Source organism: Sylvia atricapilla, chromosome 1 (genome assembly GCF_009819655.1).
Source record: "Sylvia atricapilla isolate bSylAtr1 chromosome 1, bSylAtr1.pri, whole genome shotgun sequence".
Classification (NCBI taxonomy): domain Eukaryota; kingdom Metazoa; phylum Chordata; class Aves; order Passeriformes; family Sylviidae; genus Sylvia; species Sylvia atricapilla.
In genome coordinates, this window is record NC_089140.1 from 28,616,946 (window position 1) to 28,635,383 (window position 18,438).

The following is an 18,438-nucleotide window of genomic DNA, read 5'->3' on the forward strand; positions in this document are numbered from 1 at the left end:
AAATTTTCTGAATACCAGAGAGGTTAAGATATGTATTGCTTTGGGCACAGCACTGGGAATAAAAGGGCTATTAACCATTAACCCCATTAACCATTTCACTAAATATGCACTACATGAGACATCTTTATATAGTGACTGAATTACAAAGAGCCTCATTGCAAGTAGACTGTAGTCTGCTTTTATTTTTTCATTGCAATTACCATGCATTCTGCATCCATTTGAGACACTAGCTGCCTGTTTGACCTTGGAATCTTGTAGCTGTTAAGTACTTCAACTAACAATACCAATTTTTGCTTCTGCTGCTGAAAGCTAAATCAAGAATGGAAAGATAAGACTCTTATATCCACTTGGTGTAACTCATTAGCTGTTCAATATATATGTTTTTATATATCCAAGCTAGCAGAAAACACAGATTTTTGTAGCCATCTAGAGGGGTTTTATATTCCACCCACCAGGAATAAATGTCTATATATTTTCAAGCAGAAGAATAAGGCCCAGTATGCAATCCTCTAGCTTGACCTGACCAGCAAAGCTATGTAACACATTCTGGAGCTAGAGATTCCTCAGCAGCACTTTCATAACCGTTTGCAGTCTGCATGTGAAATTTTATGCAAATTAATGGCAGGCAGGGGCTTCCAGAAAGTCACCTCTTGGGGAATTAATTATTAATTTCCCAGTTTTCTTCTATCACCCAAATAGGAGAATTTAGTGTTATTTTACATATTTTTGATTTAGAAACCTTATTTTTTTTAGTCTATTTTGAAAAAACATCTTTAACGGCAAGGCCTAGTTGTTCTTGGCAGCTGACCATAAATTATCAGAACAAGGCAACCAATAAATATACATGTTAAAACTCAATGACTGTAGCCATCAAAACACTCACTGGAATATTTATACTCTGTAAAACAACTGAATTATAGAAGCTGCCACTCTTTTTGACAGAAAAAAGACACCATACATGCTGTTTAACTTCAAATATAGTTAAAAAGAAATTATACACAAAACTATATAAATCACACAGTTTAAGCAATGAGTCAAGGGTGAGGAAGACCTTGTAATCATTCTCTGCTGCTTTTCAACTGTATTTCACATATATACATTCTCCTTTTCTGCACTATTTTCAATTATTTTTTATCTGTGAACTACTAAATTATTCTTGCCATTAACCCTACTTCTAAATTGTCATATGAATCAACTGGGTCTTTTAAATTCAGTAGCCTTTAAATAGCTTCAGTGAAGCCTCATATGGCACAGATCAACTGCAATCACTTTTTGAGGTTTTAAACAGAAGAGAGAGTCAAGGCTGAGGAGATTGACTGAGATGATGTGATGAAGGAAGACATTTAAAGAACAGACTGTTTTTTAAGTGAAGTATTTGCGTTGACAATACTTTGGGAACATTATGAACCATTCTATGAAGAAATATGTAATATGGTTCAAATCAAGCAGGCCAGCTTGTTAAACATCAAATTGCTATCTATTTTAGCTTTGCAAGAAATGGGAAATTTGCCCACTACTTTTCCACACATTTGTCTTTACATAAAAAATTCTTTCTCATGATAACAGGCAGATAAGAAGTTCACAGTGTTACATATTAAATAAAAGCTTGCTTAATAAGTACTCTGGTCATTGAGACACTATAATCATACTGTTGTATCTATTTTATACTGTGATATCCTTTAATCTTATTATTATGCTCTTTGCATTACTTTGCTACTCTGTTGCTTTCAAAAATGATGCTTATTTTCATTTATATATTTACTTTGTCATTTGAAATTTCTTTTGCTCTACATGTGCAGCAGTAGAGCAATATGTACATTGGAGCAGCAAATGACTGTAGACAGGCAGAGGAAGCAAGAAGGCAAGAGGAGCTCTGGCAAGCTGGAATGGGAAGGACTAACTCCAGCAACCCCAGCAACAGCCCCCCTGTGTGCTGCTACTTCCCCTCCTTCTTTCCCTTGGAATTTGAATTCCTGGTATAACTGCAGTAGGTGGGGAGGGTCTCACTGACCAAGGATTGCCTGCATACATAGAGTTTATTATGACTCCTGTCCAAATAGGAAATAACATTGAACATTACCTAAATAAACACTATGTTTTCCTGAGATATATATTTTTTTTTCCGGAAATGGTACCATACTGAACTGAAAGTTCAAGTGATGAAAGTAAGCAGATTATTGTGTCCCTGACTATTTTCCTTTGGTTTTAAGTTTATGTCCAACCTTGATTTGCCTAGTTTCAGCTTGTATCTCGAGGAACTTCACTATTTTAACAGACTGCTGACTACCATGTATTTTCTTCCCATTAAGGTACATTTAGGCTGATCAAGTTGTCTCCTCACTGTCTTTTGCAATAAAGCTCTTAAACCTTCTGAACCACTCTTGTCACATTTTTCTGAACTTCCTTGAATCTTTCAACAGCCTTTTTGAAATATGGATGTCACAGCTGCACAAATTTACCAAGATTGCATCCAAAGCATGTTATGTTTACTCCGTCTTTCCCTCAGAAAAAAATCAAAGATCATATTTGCCCTTCTAGCAAAACTTATATTTAAGTGATTACTAAAAATGGAGAATTAGTGCTTCTGTGTTGCTGCTCTGTGGTATGCAATCTTCTACCTGAAAGTTCTATGCTTCATTCCTAGCTAGTTGAAAGGGTTAAAACAGAAAACCCCTAAGACTGGTTAGTAAGATTAACTATTATCACCTAGAAATAGAAGAGAGGAAAGACTGAGGTTGATCTCGATAATATGCTTGTTAAATAATTTGTTCCTGAGATTTACCCTTGCTATTTCCAATATTTGGTATCTGAGAAGCCTTGCTAACCATTCTGACAGGCTGAAATGTACGCTAATCAATGATAGTGAATTTAATCTCCAAGAATGTATTCTGTACCCCTAGTATTAAGTTAATCACAGTGCTGAGCAATGAAACAGAGTTTGTCTGAAACCATTATTTCTGTTCTAAAATTTTGTATTTTCCAGTCTGATAATCTCAAACAATTTTCAGAGGTATTCCAGAATCGGTCTGGAAATTAAGAGTACTGGATCAAAAAGGAAATGTGTGTGACTCTATGATCTGGTGAGAAAGAATTTCAAAGAGATACTAAGGGATTACAGATGTGAAATCTGCTGATTTATCTAAATTAATTTAGACAAAATTGATGCACTCATTTGTGTGGTTGCTTTTAAAGTGGTTAAAGAGTGGTCAAAATTGATTTAGTTTAATTGGGTTAAGCTAAAACTGTTTTAGCCACTTTTAAACTGCTTCAATGTCCACACAAAGCATTTGAACCTACTTAGCTAAATGGAATTACAAACTGATTTTGTTAAGCAGGAACAATTCCTATCACACAGATAAGTAACAGAGTTAAAAAGAGAGAGTGGTGAAGATGAGGTTGTAATAAATGGGCATTACAGGATAAATGAATCAACCTTAAAGAGGGATAAAGAGTGAAGGGCTAAATACAAATGAAGATATGTGTAAACAGATATATGGAGGAAGTAGAAAAGAAGGCCAAACACATGAGGAAAGAAGAGCAGTTGGACTTTAAACCTCTTGGAGAACAAACAAGAACAGAAATAGTTAAGGCAAAAAGAAAGATTTTGTAAACCATCGTTCTAAGAACAGCCACCTATGTCCTGGTCTGGCAAAGCTGCTATTGATTTTTGCCTGAGTAGAGACTGAGTTTCTTATTTGGCTCTAAGAGTGGAAATTTGTTCATTCTTGCCATGTACCCTCTCAATGAACTATTGTAAGAAAACATGGTTATTATGATCTTTTGCTAAGATGCCAGGTGGTAGCACTTAAAACCTCTTGCTATGGGAGTAGAAAGGGGATTTATTTTCATTATTCATGAGAGCCATTTTTAAGGGATAACTAGTAACATGAATGTAGTTGCAAATCAAGTGATAACAAGTGTACTTACTTCTGGTGTTCCAGAATGAAATGAGGTGAGGTCGTTACTTATAATTTTTGACAATTTGTTATCAAATGCAGGTATAACGTGGCAATGAAAAGGTACAAGAACACAATTTCATCAGTCCCATGACTTTCTAAGGTTTTGTTTGCATAAACACATGTTGGTGCCATACAGACAAATCTGATATCTAATACTGTGCACACAAAGATTAAGTGCTGCTTTGTATTGTAAGCCTCATTTTATATCTGAGCTGACAATTCAGAAATACTGATCCTCATGATTATTTGCTGTTCATTTAATTTTCTGGCATGGTCATATTTTTTCCCCTGAAATTCTGGAAAATAAAAGAACAAAAAACCCCAGACAAATCAACAAAAAACAAACCCACAAAACCACAAAACACAAACCCACAAAAAACTCCAACCAAAAAAGCCCCACAAACAAAAAATTAAATAGAAACCCTAAGAAAACAAAAAATAATAATGCACAAAAACATGAAAATAATTTGGCAGCGGAATAATGAAATTAGAAATTTTCAGAATTAAATATTAAAATTAGATAGATAAATCTGACTAGACAGAAATGGCCCAGAATTCTGATCTTTTCAGAAGTCCTGAAAATGAAGATTTCCTCTTGAGACATTGGTAGCCTCTCTCAATCAAACAGATAAATCTAGACTGAGTAACAAGAAGACTAGAAACAGTATTTTAAAAATACAACCACAACTCATTGACTATCTCTTCATCTCACCTCCAAAAGCTCAAATCCCTAGAAAACTAAAAATACCAAATATAATATTCCTTCTTTACTCATCAAGAAATAATTTAAGGAATTAATTTTCTTCAGGTTTTGAAGACGTGAGAGTAGAAGGATTATACTGCTGTGCATTATGTAACAAAGTAACAAGCTTTAGGTCAAAATTTATAATTATGAGGCACTTTCAAACACCTGGACTTGGCATAACTTAAAAAAAAAACATAGTAAGCATTATGTCAGTTAAGCTAAAAACACAGAAATAAGAAAAAAAAAAAAAAAGGTGCAATGAAATAAAAAACTCTGCTAACTTAAGGGACCATCCCAAGCTGTCTCTGACCCTGTCTGGTATGGGCACACACAACAGTACTACATAAAGAAGGCTGTGCTGATTGTGGGCTCACGCCCAGGGAGCACAATGTACATCCTTACCCATGTAATGGCTAATCCACAGAACAGGTTATTTGCAGATGAATGATACAAGAATAGCATCATTATTTTATCTGTGCTTAATAGTGCAAATTCGAAACACGCGAAGAAAGTAATGGGATGCCCCACGAACACCCTATCCCTGGAAGCGTTCAAGGTCAAGCTGGATGGACCTTAGGCAACTTGATTTTTTTCACAGCCTTTTGCCCTCTGAAGCTACAACAAAATGTAAGAGACTGTGATTTTGCCAAGTAAAACAAAACACTTTAACAAAAAAAAAATTGAAAAAACAAAGGTATGAAACAGGAATTTTAAGGATCTGTCTACTTGTCTGCACATTTCTTTGGTAGCTAACATACAGCTTACATAAATGTTACCTTTTTATATGAGAATAGGAATCACCATGAACTCAAACATTAGAGAGATCATATGTTGAGCACAGGAGAAAATTTCCATCTTTTTCTATACATTTTCTCCAGGTGATGGATCAAGTTATATTACAAGATTTAGCTTCAAACATTAACTCACACAATTAGCCAGAAATAATTAGACAGTCAGGTGAGAGAGTATTAGTCGTCATTCACAGAGCTTTTTCATCTTATGACCTGTACAGATTTTCATAAGGTGAAGGCCAAAATGGGCTACAGCATTTTTATTTGACTAGCATTTATGAATTCATGTATCATTATATAAATATTACTTTTGATTGAGATCTCATTAAAGGTCTCTCTGTCTCATATCAAAATGTCAATAACACTCCTAAGAAGGGAAATGTCATTTAACTAAGGCTGTGCTTATTAATAAGTTCAAAAATGATCACAGAAAATTACTTTTTTCTTATTAAACTCCCATTTTTAATGTTTTAATTCATATATTTTTTCAGAGTTGTTTTGCTAAGAAAGCAGAAAACAGTCAGTATTTGAACTGATATTTATCTTCCTGAAGAACTATCACAGAACCCTCCTGCCAGTGATTCTTTCTGGCTTAACACAGCATTTTTTCTAGATGCTGGCATAGCCTTTCTTCCTCTCAGTTTCATAACATACTCAGTGCAGAACAAAGTAAATATCACCACCATACTCAAACTCTAACTGAAATCAAGAGAGGCAAGCATAAACTCAGAGTGCAAAAGCATTTTCATTATTACCCAACTTCTAGCCCAGCATCAATGCTTATGACAGGGTATAGGCACTTCCCTGAAGACTCTTCAGCCACAGCTGTTTCAAAAGTAGGGATGCTTCCTTCCTTGTAATCCTAGCAGAAGAATGGATATTTCAAATGTGGTGGGACATTTCAGGAAGGTGATAAATCAGTTTCACTGTCAGGTTACAGACAATATTTTCAAACCAGGAGACACATCAGTGAACAGCTGACATCACCCCCTTTGACATGGAGTTTCCCCAAGGGGGAAGAACAGCAAGAGGAATTCTTCTAGTTACCAACTATGGGATTTTACAAACGCAAGGCAGCAGATCTTTTTCCTGCCATTCTCTGTGGGAATCAAAATGCTGCAGTAATTTAGACAAGCCCTATATGCATCAGAATTGGATTCCCAGGCTATGTCCTTTATGGAGTCTGGGGGGTTTTCTCCTCCATTTGGCCAAGAGCAGCAAGGCCGGATTCATGTAATCTGTACATCTTGCTATTCCTAAGTACTAGCTGCATAAAAGTCCAGAAAATCCCAATTTACATCTGCTTCTCCAGATAATACCAAGACTTGAGCCATTTATTTCCTTTAACATTCTGGATTACCTGATCTGTTTGAATGCAATGATACTTCCAAGAAAGAAATAACGCAATATCATGTAATATAGATTAATTATTTTTTAAAATATGGGATAAACACAGCAAAGAATTTTTAAGGTAACAACTCTAGACAGAAACTGTGAATGGCTAATACCTTGAGCAGCTCTGAAGTGACTGGTGCTAATTCTGATGCTTCTGTGGTATCACAGAATCATCTAAGTTGGAAAAGGCCCCTAAGATCATCAAGTCCAATCCACTGCCATATTCACTCCTAAATCATGTCCATAAAAGTGTCACAACTACACATTTTTTAACACTTCCAGGCATGATGATTCCACCACTTCCCTGGGCACCCTGTTCCAATGACTGAGTAAAGTGCACTTTACAGAGAGAAGGAATTTTTCCTACTATCCAGTCTAAACCTACCCTGGTGCAACATGAGTTGTAAAGCAGAGCATGAGTTACAGAGCACAGTGAAAAGAGAAACATGAAAATCTAGAGCAAAAAGCGAGGACAGCATATGTGAACACCTGACACAGTTCAGCAGCTGAGGAGCGTCACTAGAGGACATGAAAGATCCACACTCACCCATTAGATTGAGAAGTGAGGAGAGGAAGTTTATTATGATTTGGGGGTTTTGTAGGGTTTGGAATTTGACCAGCGATTGCGGGCCAGAAACAGAAACCTCATTACCAGGATGTTACCACAAGCTGCCCTGGAATGGTGCTCTGTCTACTCTACAGTTATTGAAGAGTGTGCATGTGGTGTAGTGGTGCTAAATAAGGTGCAGCTGCAAGTGGGTGCACACTGTACCACAGCACACTGTGGCATTCGTGTGCCTCCAGGGGTCTGGGTGGGAATCATCACCTGTGGTGAGACTGCTTAAGAGGATTCTCTGGAAAGCTCTTACTCCTGAGTGCCACATCAGTCCATTCAGTCTTGGTGACATCACCAATAACATAAAATGACAGCATAAGAGCAACGATTTTGACTTGGTCTTTGGCATTTTACAAGCTTAAGTAGTCTTGGGATTGTCACAGAAATAAAGAATATGCTGTGTTATACCCTCAGTGCTCCAGTATAAGTGAAGAAACTGTAAAATCACAAATAGTGAATCGAGAGCTCCTTGTGTGCTGTGTCTGTAGAGGCTCTATAGTACAAATTGTTCCAGTAAGGACATGAAATAACTTATGTTCAGTAATTTGCTTCTAGTTCTACCTGGTTCAGATGGTAACACAAAACTAAGTGTTTCTTGGCTAAATCCACCCACTTTCAGTTTAGTAAAATCATGCATCTTTTGGGACTGTGCCATTAAAACATAGAAAACATGCAGATCTGGAGATATAAAGAATATTTTTGTACCACAGGAATATCAATTAAGCGATCAACTCTCTAGATATGTAAATAATGCTAAATGCAGACAACTCTAGGCCTCAGATTTTTATGTATTTCCCCTCTGGATAACCTATATCATAAATTCAATAGTGCAAATAATTAAAATATCTGATACACTATAGCTATTTTAACATATTTTGGGACATGAGATCTTCTCATATATGTATTTATGCAAGTCTCCCCAAACCGTAAACTGCTTCCTGAACAGCATTTGTTGAGTATCTTTAACGAAGAATCTCTATCTGGCCTCAAGACTGACTGCAGTTATATACCATATGATTGTAGGGTAGATGAAAAAGTAACAATTCTCTGTGCCTATTGAATATGCAATTCACACATCAAATTCCTCCTTTAAATCTGTAGAGGTGCCCACCTTAAATCTAAGATGTTTGTGTTTGATCATTTGTTTTCTTTAACCCTCTGTCTGTGTCCAAAATGCCTTTCTTATTCTTTTTTGACTGATCTACCTCATAGCATTAAGAACACAACAGTTATGAGCACATAAAACACACCAAAATAGTATCATACCCTATTCATTATGCACCCAAAGGATCAGTATCTCAAATGGATTTCCTAGTGCTAACAGCAATTTTGCACGTGATCAACAGGTGGACTGTTCTTTTAAACTACAACAACCAGAATTATACGACAGAGGAAAAAATTTCCAATGGCCACCATACTCCTAATTTTCTAATCAATAAAAGATTGATTGAGATTTTATTTCTTATAATTAATTGAGATTTTATTTCTTAAATGTATAGAATTAAATATCTATAAATTCAACTTGATCTAAAATGCCTACAAAATGGATTTCCACCTTGGTTACCTGTAATAGACTGGGTTTTATACTGTGTTCTCAGAAATAACTTAACTTCATGTCCTCAACGGGCACTTGAGTCAGCATGGTTACAATTTCTTTGGTCCCTCTCAGCTACACACACACAGTCTGAAAAGACTTGGTAGGGATCTGGCAGACCTGTGAAAGTGAAGTTCTGAGACAGGATCTTTAATGGCATGGCAAAAAAGGTAAATAATGTTGTCAGGGAGAAGTCGGTAAAGCAACTAATTTACATAAACTTGTTTACATATATCAGGATTAACTCTCACATGAAAACAGAATGATAACAATTTAAATCTGAGCTATTTTTCACATAGTTCTTTCTACATGCGTACACACAGACATATGCCTTGCATCTTAGCCAGGTGAAGGTATCAGTGTACATACAAGCCCACCTTATGCTCTGTAGAGTTTCCATATCTCATAAACCTTTCCCAGGTTCAACTTACTTCCATAGATACCCTCATATGTCTTAAAAATCCCTGCCTTTTTAATTCAAGCAATTTCTTCAATTCTTCTTCTTACTTTAAGCTCTGAATTAATCTTATTACCAACTTTAAAGCTTATTTGCCTTGCTCCGGGCTTCAACATAGTTTTGGTTTCTACCTTTCCTTGATACATTCCTGTCATCACTAACATGCAGAATTACAAAATCTAGACAAGGACTAAAATCTCAATGTCATTTGAATACAGATGTCTCTTAGTATGTGTGAAAAAAAATCTCACATTGCATTTTCCTGACATCCTTGTCAGGATTTCTTTCTTCTCATCCATTTCTTTTAAGAACAAGTAGGAATAACAGCATTAACACAATAAACATACATCACAATTATATTATGATAATATGAACAAAATACTATAATGAAGTCTTAATCATTACTTAGTATATTACAAATTTCATATGGAGAAAATAATAACTTACATATATAATGAATAATATTGTAGTAGGACTAATATAGTTGTAAGTTAATTACACACTCTGTAGCTGATTTAGTTGCATTTAGCTAAGGAGCTGTTCTAAGCTCACTGCAGATTAATTATGTCTTTAGGTATATACTCTCATTTATAAATGTCATTTGTAACCACAGCTGTTGACGAGGCTGCTCTGTAAACCCTTCCTTTATGAAAACAAATGCTCCACACCCCCAAAACAACAAAAGCAACAAAAAAATCCCCAGCAAAATCCCTGAATGAGACTCAAAGGTCTCTGCTAGCTATGGTATGCAATGGCAAAACACCAGAGGACTGCAAGTTTCACTTTACTGCATTTCTTCCCAAAAAATGGGAAGTATTGTACTAATAGTATATATTTAGTAAGGTTATGCCTCACTGCATTTTATTTAATACTTAGCTTTCCCAAATTAGATATAGATGAAATTTAACATCTTCTTAATTCTAGAAATTGGTCTAGTTTACAAATCCCTTATAATTAGAGAAGGATATAGGTAACTGCCAAAGACTCCCCCTATGTTTTTTCTCCGTTTTTTACTGACTAAGTGAAACAAGTCACTTTCTAGCCTTTGATTCCATGCAAGAAGAATAATTTTACAACAGGAATGGGTAGTAAGTACTAGCAAATGCATCAGATACGCATAAATCTAAAAGAAGGGAGCCTTTCTTACTTCAAGGTGTTCAGCCTTGTTCTCACCACATCATGAAAAGTTAAATGAGTCTCAAATACCTAAGATGACAGAATAAAAAATCTACATCAGAAACTAGAAGGGAAGGATGGTAAGTTAAAGTTAGACACACTGTACACCTATTTGACTTTTCCAGGTTCATTGCCAAACTGTGGAGAAGCAATTACATTTTTTAGCAAATCATTCCTACTTCCTGTGATTCTCTTTGAAGCGAAGGCTGGTGCATGTCATTTAGGTCACTTTAGGACAAGCCTGTTTAGGACAGTTCAAAGCAGGGGAACAGACTATATACAGTTTGAATTAAGACTCCCAAACTACACTCCTACTGAGCAAAATTACTTGCTACTTTAAATATAGCCCACAGAACTGTATTTTCATTGAACCTGACAAAACCCACAGTGAATTCAGCACAAACCTAGGTATTCTTACCGTGCAGTAAGGGAAATCACACACACAAGTCTTAATAAACGTACTTCATATATATAAATATTTTCAGACAGTTACAGCATATGCTGGAATAAATTTACACTTAAGCATAAAAATAAAAAAAATTACCAACCAAACAGGAATAACAATCTAAATTCTTTGAATTTATTTACACTTATAAGAAATAAAAGAAACAGTATCTCAGGAAATCATCTTTCTTTTGCAGCAGTAAGATTCATTACATAGCAGAGCAAGCAACCAAACTTTAGTTCCCCACACAAAGTACCTTCGACATCCCATGCAGTACAGCACAGCTCTCATGCTAGGGTGCCCCAATATACATTATGAATGGCAGAATAATATGATAGGAAGAGGTTTTGAGAAGGTAAACTAAATCCAAACTGGCAGAAAGAAACTACCTAACAGGAAACATCACCAGCAGTGTTGTAGTATAGACATTACCAAATCAAAGACTAAGTATATCTTAGTTAAAGAATTTGCATTCTCCATGTCCAGGGAAATACTGCAGCACATTAGTGAGAGGGAACCTGCAAAGAGCCTCCTGTAGCTTCTTATTTAGGAATTAGTCTAGAGATCCAGCTTTCTGTGGCATGCAGTACATGCTTGTGGCTTTCTGCCATATGAAAAAAATAACCACCTGCAACAAAAAACCCTACATCATCATATTTGCCATATAGTATATCCAGAAATTTCTGCAGAAAAATTTCAATATTTCAGCAATAAAGCTGAAAAGACTAGAGAAGATTCAAACGTGCAAGTAGCAAAACCCGTAAAAGTAACTAATTTGCAAAAATTAGCAATGTAAGGAAATTAAACAAGATGATACACTGAACTATCAATGATTCCTCAACATAACGGTATTTCAAATCTGGGATTAAAGTGTTCTGAACATGCTCCTTCTGAAAGAGAGCAGAGTTCTCCCCACAGATACAGCAACCATTTTTACAGATTTGGCTACATGACTGAGACTATGAGAAGCGCAGTATCAATATGGATCTTTTAATATTACATTTGCATTCACACATTAATGAATTGTTAATTTTCTTAAATCGTTTGCAGAAAAAAAGTGTTTTGGATTACAAAGCAATAATACTGTTTACTATTAAGTGTTCCTTCCCTCCCTGCCACAGAAATAATGCAATATATCACAGCATTCCATTAGCACGTTCAAATTGATGATTAGGATTTACAAAATCACTTAGGCATGTGTTTCTGTTCATAGTAGTTCAACAAACTCCTAAACATCATTTTTAGTTATGTACACCTAAAAATCCCACTTGAATAATTAATCAGTTTGCAACAAATGCCCAGAATTCAACATGTGCATTTGTCCAGTCATGTTAGTGAAAAAGCAAAAAATGCTTAAAAAAATTACCCAAGTATTTAACTGCTTCATTAGATCAGGAAAGTTTAAGCACATACTTAAATGTCACCTTGCATCAGTGTTAAGATGTGCATGCACTTAAATTCTGCACTGAATCAGCAAATGTCCTTAGGATACTTTCCTACCCTGAAAAAAATTCCTATTTACCACCATGAACAGCAAAACACTATATGAGGCTTTAAAATTTCAAAATATGTGACCAGCATAAAACTTAAATTCATTCACAGCTGTAAATATTATATACAATAATAAATACCTTTTTTTTTGGTAGTAATAAATATACTGCAAAATAACATAGATAATAAAATAGCACCAAAAAAAAAAAAAAATATTATGGGATCTAGGCCTGTACCTAGGCCTCTGGTATCTGAGACTAAAAATTCTGGTAGTCAAAGTTTCTGTTGATGATAATGAAAGTCCTTTCTCAAGAAAACGAAAACTATGGCTTCTATGTAAGATTTTTCTTACTTTTTTCCAGTCTTGCAAAGAAAAAAAAAAAAAAAAAAAAAAAAAAAAAAAAAAAAAAAAAAAAAAAAAAAAAAAAAAAGGTATAATGAAAGTGTAGGTTGATGACTTAAAGTATGGTGATGGGGAAGCAGACTCCTAACAAGTTCAAATTTATGATTATGAGAATTAAGAAGTCATATTTTTCCCTACTGGCAGAATAAGAGGCTCTTAGTGACTGGTTAAGGTTGAAGAATATTAAATCATGAGCCCCCAAATACCTATTTGATAGTGCATTTGGATAGTAACATATGAGGTGTCAGAAAAGTACACTTGTCTTTGTCGTAGACCTTTACTACTTTATGATAATAATTCTTCAGAGAACACATCCTGATTGTGGTATTAGTTACTAGTATGAATGAAATTTCCCCTCTATGTGATAACTGCTGTTTTTTTTATTAATCCAGCATATAATACTGACTTGTTTCTCAAAGATCTTACAGAACATTTCCAGGTACATTCAGCTATCTTTACTGCCTTAACTAAAAACACTTGCAAAATTTTTTTTTGTTGAAGACCATCCAAGTGAGAATATTACCATATTGCAGTGAAATCAATTGCCACATGTTGTAAGGACTGAGTGAAAGATAGAGGTGTTCTACTTCCGTAAGTTCTGTTTTAGCATTAAAATCTTTTACCTATTGATTTTAGAAAAGAAGTCACTCAGAGTAATATAAGTTTTTGAATTTCCATGTTCAAGTTAATCAAATGGACAAAAACAACAGATGGAACAGGAATCTGGATATCCCAGTTCTCTTCCAGGTTACTGTCTTAATTGGTGTCCTAGAGCATTTTTTTTCCCTCCAATATGTTCCTGTGTATGTGTTTGCACATGTATTGAAAATTTCAGCTGAAGGGAGGATGGAAGATTCTTATTCAAATCCTGTATCAGTAAGTAGACAGATAAGATGTTTTCCATATCCTAAGTACCTAGTGCAAATTAAATAATCTGAATAAGATCAGCGGTAGCTTTAATCTTCCTAAGGAACTTGATTCCGCTGACAATGACTCTTTAGGGTATGTAGATAAAAGAGCACCAATAGCAAAGACCCCAAGTAGGCTCATCCTACAGCATACATTCAGGTGATGAGTGGAAACAAAGGAGAAGCAATTCTGGATCTACAAAGAATGTAAGCCTCTAAGGGACTCGGCTGCTTTCCTAAGGGACAGCAATCCTCACAGTCCTCCTAGCCAGAACACTAGGCAATCACTTAAGTGTGAACAGAGAGAATATGTATGTTCTTTACATATGTAACAGCTATATAACTTAGACAAAAACTAAAGTTCAAAATTTTAATGGAATCTGGCCAAAGAGGAATAAAATAGAGATGAAAACCAGATAGTTAACTAATCAGTCATTCATACAGAACATTTCTAGTTGAACACAAGGATATACAGTGATTACTAATATAATCTTTACAACTGCCTTCTGTAAATACCAGTAAGGACCATATCATTTGGTTTATTCTTATACCTTGAATGCTGCCCAAATGCCAGTGAGAACTGCTTTCATTTCAGAATGGCATTCACTGTTTTAACATAGGGAAGGTTGCACTGTGCCACACTTACTTTCGTATAATTTTCCCTAAAATCCAGCTCAGCAATACTTCTTTATAAATCAACTTGTACTAAAAGACAATGCAGATGTTTGTAAATTCAGTTTATGATACTCCAACACTCTAATTACAGAACTGCAAGGGGCTTAGCAGCATATGCTCTGCAATACCCTATGTGCTTACAAAGTTTCGAGTGATAGTTAAACAGTATTGATAAAATTTTATTTCTTATTAACATCAGATGAATTTATGATTTATCTAAAAGGTAAAAAAAAATTAAATGGAAAGAAAATGTTTAGAGTTAAAGATCTTCAGTACTCATTCATGTTGACCTAATATTGGCTCCATAAAGTCTAAACTCTAAGCTAATTTGGTGGCAGAACAGTAAATTCAAAATTATGCTTGCTTCTGGAAAACCTACTTTAGGACTCGCATCCTAACATCTATTCATAATTTCTTCCAGTATTATTACCCACAAAATGGAAAACAATAAAAAGATCTATTAGTAAATAAGAGGAAAGTCAATGGGAAATAGATGAGTTGTTTGGTTTAAAAATTGTTACCTTTTTTTGAGATAAGCCATTATCTGAGACCAGTAATTGATTTTTATTTAGTATGTTCAAGTAGTTTATGTAAAAATGTAAAAAATCAGGGTCCAGCAATACTGGTTCTCAGGTGACTACAACTATGCCTTTGGTTTGGCCTACAGCTACTTGCTCCAGTCAAGGAGGAGCCTCTGAAAAACTCACCTATCTTTAGGAATAAGAATTAATAATTGTGAGATATCAAATAAAATTGTGAGATATTTTTCAAAATAACTTCTTTATAGTTTTTGCATGATTTCATAATTTCTCTTGAATATCTACCTGGAAGAGAAAGTACAGAAAGCAAAGATATTGTGCTCCCTCACACATTCCTACCCCTAAGTATGTAAGATGTCTTTTCCCCCCTTGCACATGGTCTTTTGAACAAAGCATTTAGTGGAAGCCAATGTTTAATCAAAATGGAACATTTAATGAGGCATTTCTTCAATTATCAAAATATCCATTTTGTCTCACTTTGAAACAATCATTTGAGAAGCACTAAAAATAAGCAATACAACTTCCCTATACATTTGACATTCTTAAAAAACTTCCCAATAAAAGATAAACAGCCTTGACAGTCAGTCCCTTTTCTGTTATTAGTATCAACAATACAGTATTGCTTGACAACTAAGCTGTTTATCCCTAAGCTTAAAGGAACACTTTCTTCACACCTTAGCACTATGTAAAATTTCTGGCCATGCCATTATGGAGTTTCCTAACAGCGCACTGGAAGTCTTTCTCAAAGTAACAATGTTCTCAAGCTGTTTTCCTGTTTTGGTTTTATGTGAGAGTTTGCCTCACTGCTGGTCACTTTGCATGGCTGCTGCTCAGGTCTAAATCAGCACATGATTATTTCACCATCTTCCATGTTTACCTGGTTTCGTGTGTACTTGAACTGAGCACATTTATTGTGAGTAGTATATAGACCCATCCATTTCACAATTAACAATGAGCATTTATGCTTTACTCTGACTGCAACACTGAAGAAAATGGCTCAGTCCAGACATGATCTGAAAGCAGACTTGAGAACAATTGTTTGCCAAGATAGGGTTTATTTTTTAGGGTATCATTATCCACTTTTTCCTCTTCTTCTTTGAGTAATGCATAGAGTCATGAGTATATGGCGATTTAGTCTGAGGATTATTTTGTTTGCTTGCATGTTGTTTTGAGGCTTTTTTTGTGGGGATAATTTTGAGCACTGAACTGAAGAATTATCACTGATTTTATGAAAATACTTCCCTGTTCTAAGACAGCATTAGATTAGAGAAGTGTTTTGGTTTTGGGGGTTCTTTTTTGTTAGTTTGTTTTTTACGGATTTGAGATACAGATACAAAAAAAATAACTAGGACAAAATAAACAGGAGTGTTACAAACACAGGCTTATCTGAAGCACCTGTCCACATATACATGTTGAGCCACCATTAATGGTAAACAGATGTGTGCTTGAAGAAAGCAGCAGAAGTTTATCCATAGGAAAAAGGTTAATCATGACAAATATACCCAATGAAATACTCTGTCTACACACACACACCCTCTGATTGTAACAATAGCAAATGACAAGACTGAAATTCCAGTACTGCAGCAACTGCAGAAATGTACTCCAAGCCCAAGCATATAGTCTGGGATAACAAAACAATACTGACATTTCTGAACTCTGTCATGATCACTGGAATAACATCACCCTAGTGCATGAATGTATGACTATTAAAGCTGTTTCAGTAGATTATGGGGAAAATAACTTTTATTTTCTCTAAAGTACATCAGTAACTTCCCACTGTCAGACAGTTGGCCTGATGTTTCTTGTCTCTGTCATGACTCTGTCATGACTCCTCATTTGTCCTCTAAAACTACCAGCTATGTTTGTCCAGCTCCCCAAATCTGTGTCTTTCCAAGACAAGCTTTCGTTTCCAGATGACCCTACTATATTTTTGAAGAGGTTTCTTGGTTTGGCTTTCCTTAGGGTGGTGGTATCTTTGATTTTTAAAGCAAATATGACTTGACTACTTTAATGCACGTTTTTCTTGGATTTTTAGCTTGTATCAGTGACTCCAGTATTATTAGGAAGCAGATGGATCTTCTCTCCTGGTATCTTGCCATCCTGACAGAATGATGGATGTGAGCAATTGAAAAATCTTTATCTTATTCTACATCACTCTTAGATATTTTCTAGCTCCTGCTTTGAAACTGACACACGGCCTGGCATCCACTTTTTATGGTCCTTCCGTGCTTTGTATTTCCATCAGGTTGAACATTACCCATATTCATTCACAGTTTGTTACACATACATCTCAGCTTGTTTCTTACTTTTTTCTCTGTACTCAGACATACAACAACAGTTCTTAGGTACATATCAGAGCTTTGAGACTGCTATAGAAATAAAAGGCTTGTTTGGCTTGAACACGCTAACCAAACCTCAAAAAGGTTTTGAACACTGGGTGTTTTTGAACACCCCTGTATTCTTGTATCTAGCTTGGGATATTATGGTCTTGATTGCTGGAGAGATTTAAAAAAAAAAGACTGACTAGATAAGGTGATTCACAGGTAAGAGGGCAGCTCCAGTGAGGTCTAATAGCAGACTGCAAGTACGTGTGAGGAGGTCTCAAGAGGACAAAGCCAGACTGTTCACAGCGGCACATATGACAGGAGAATGGGACACAGATAATTTATGTTGACATGAGAGATTCAGACAGGATGTATAAAAAACACTTTCATCGTAAGACAGTCAAGCACCACAATGGGTTGCCCAAAGAAGTTGTGCATTCCTTGGGGGCTTTTAAAATCTAAGTGGATAATGCCCTGAGCAATGTGATCTGCTCTCATAGCTGACCCTGTTTAGAACTAATGACTTCCTGCAATCCCTTCCAACCTGAATTATGGTCCTAAAATATCAAGAGCTTCATGTCAAGCACAATTTTATTCAGTTTTACTTTCTCGTCCTTTCTAAACATATATTTAGATTGTTATTAAGTACAATTTCTCCCATACTGTTACAAAGTTCATACAGCAAGTTCTATTCATTTTAGATTAGAGACTGTGCTTATTATTTGGCAAGAAATTATAAGGCAATGTGCAATATGTTATAGGTCACCATTAGTTTTCACAGTGCCTTGGAGAAACAGTAAAAAATTAAAAGAGAATGTAATTCAATTAAATGCAGGTTTCTGCATGTAGGCAGGAAGAATCACCTAGAAAAACCCACATGAGATGTGAAGTAATGGTTCTTCAGAAGAGTATTTGAAATA

At 35.4% G+C, this 18,438-nt stretch overlaps 1 protein-coding gene across 1 annotated transcript in view; it reads right to left on the bottom strand.

The window, feature by feature from the left end:
• The window catches only part of DGKB (diacylglycerol kinase beta), a 328,399-nt gene that overhangs the window by 168,206 nt on the left and 141,755 nt on the right, over positions 1-18,438 (bottom strand).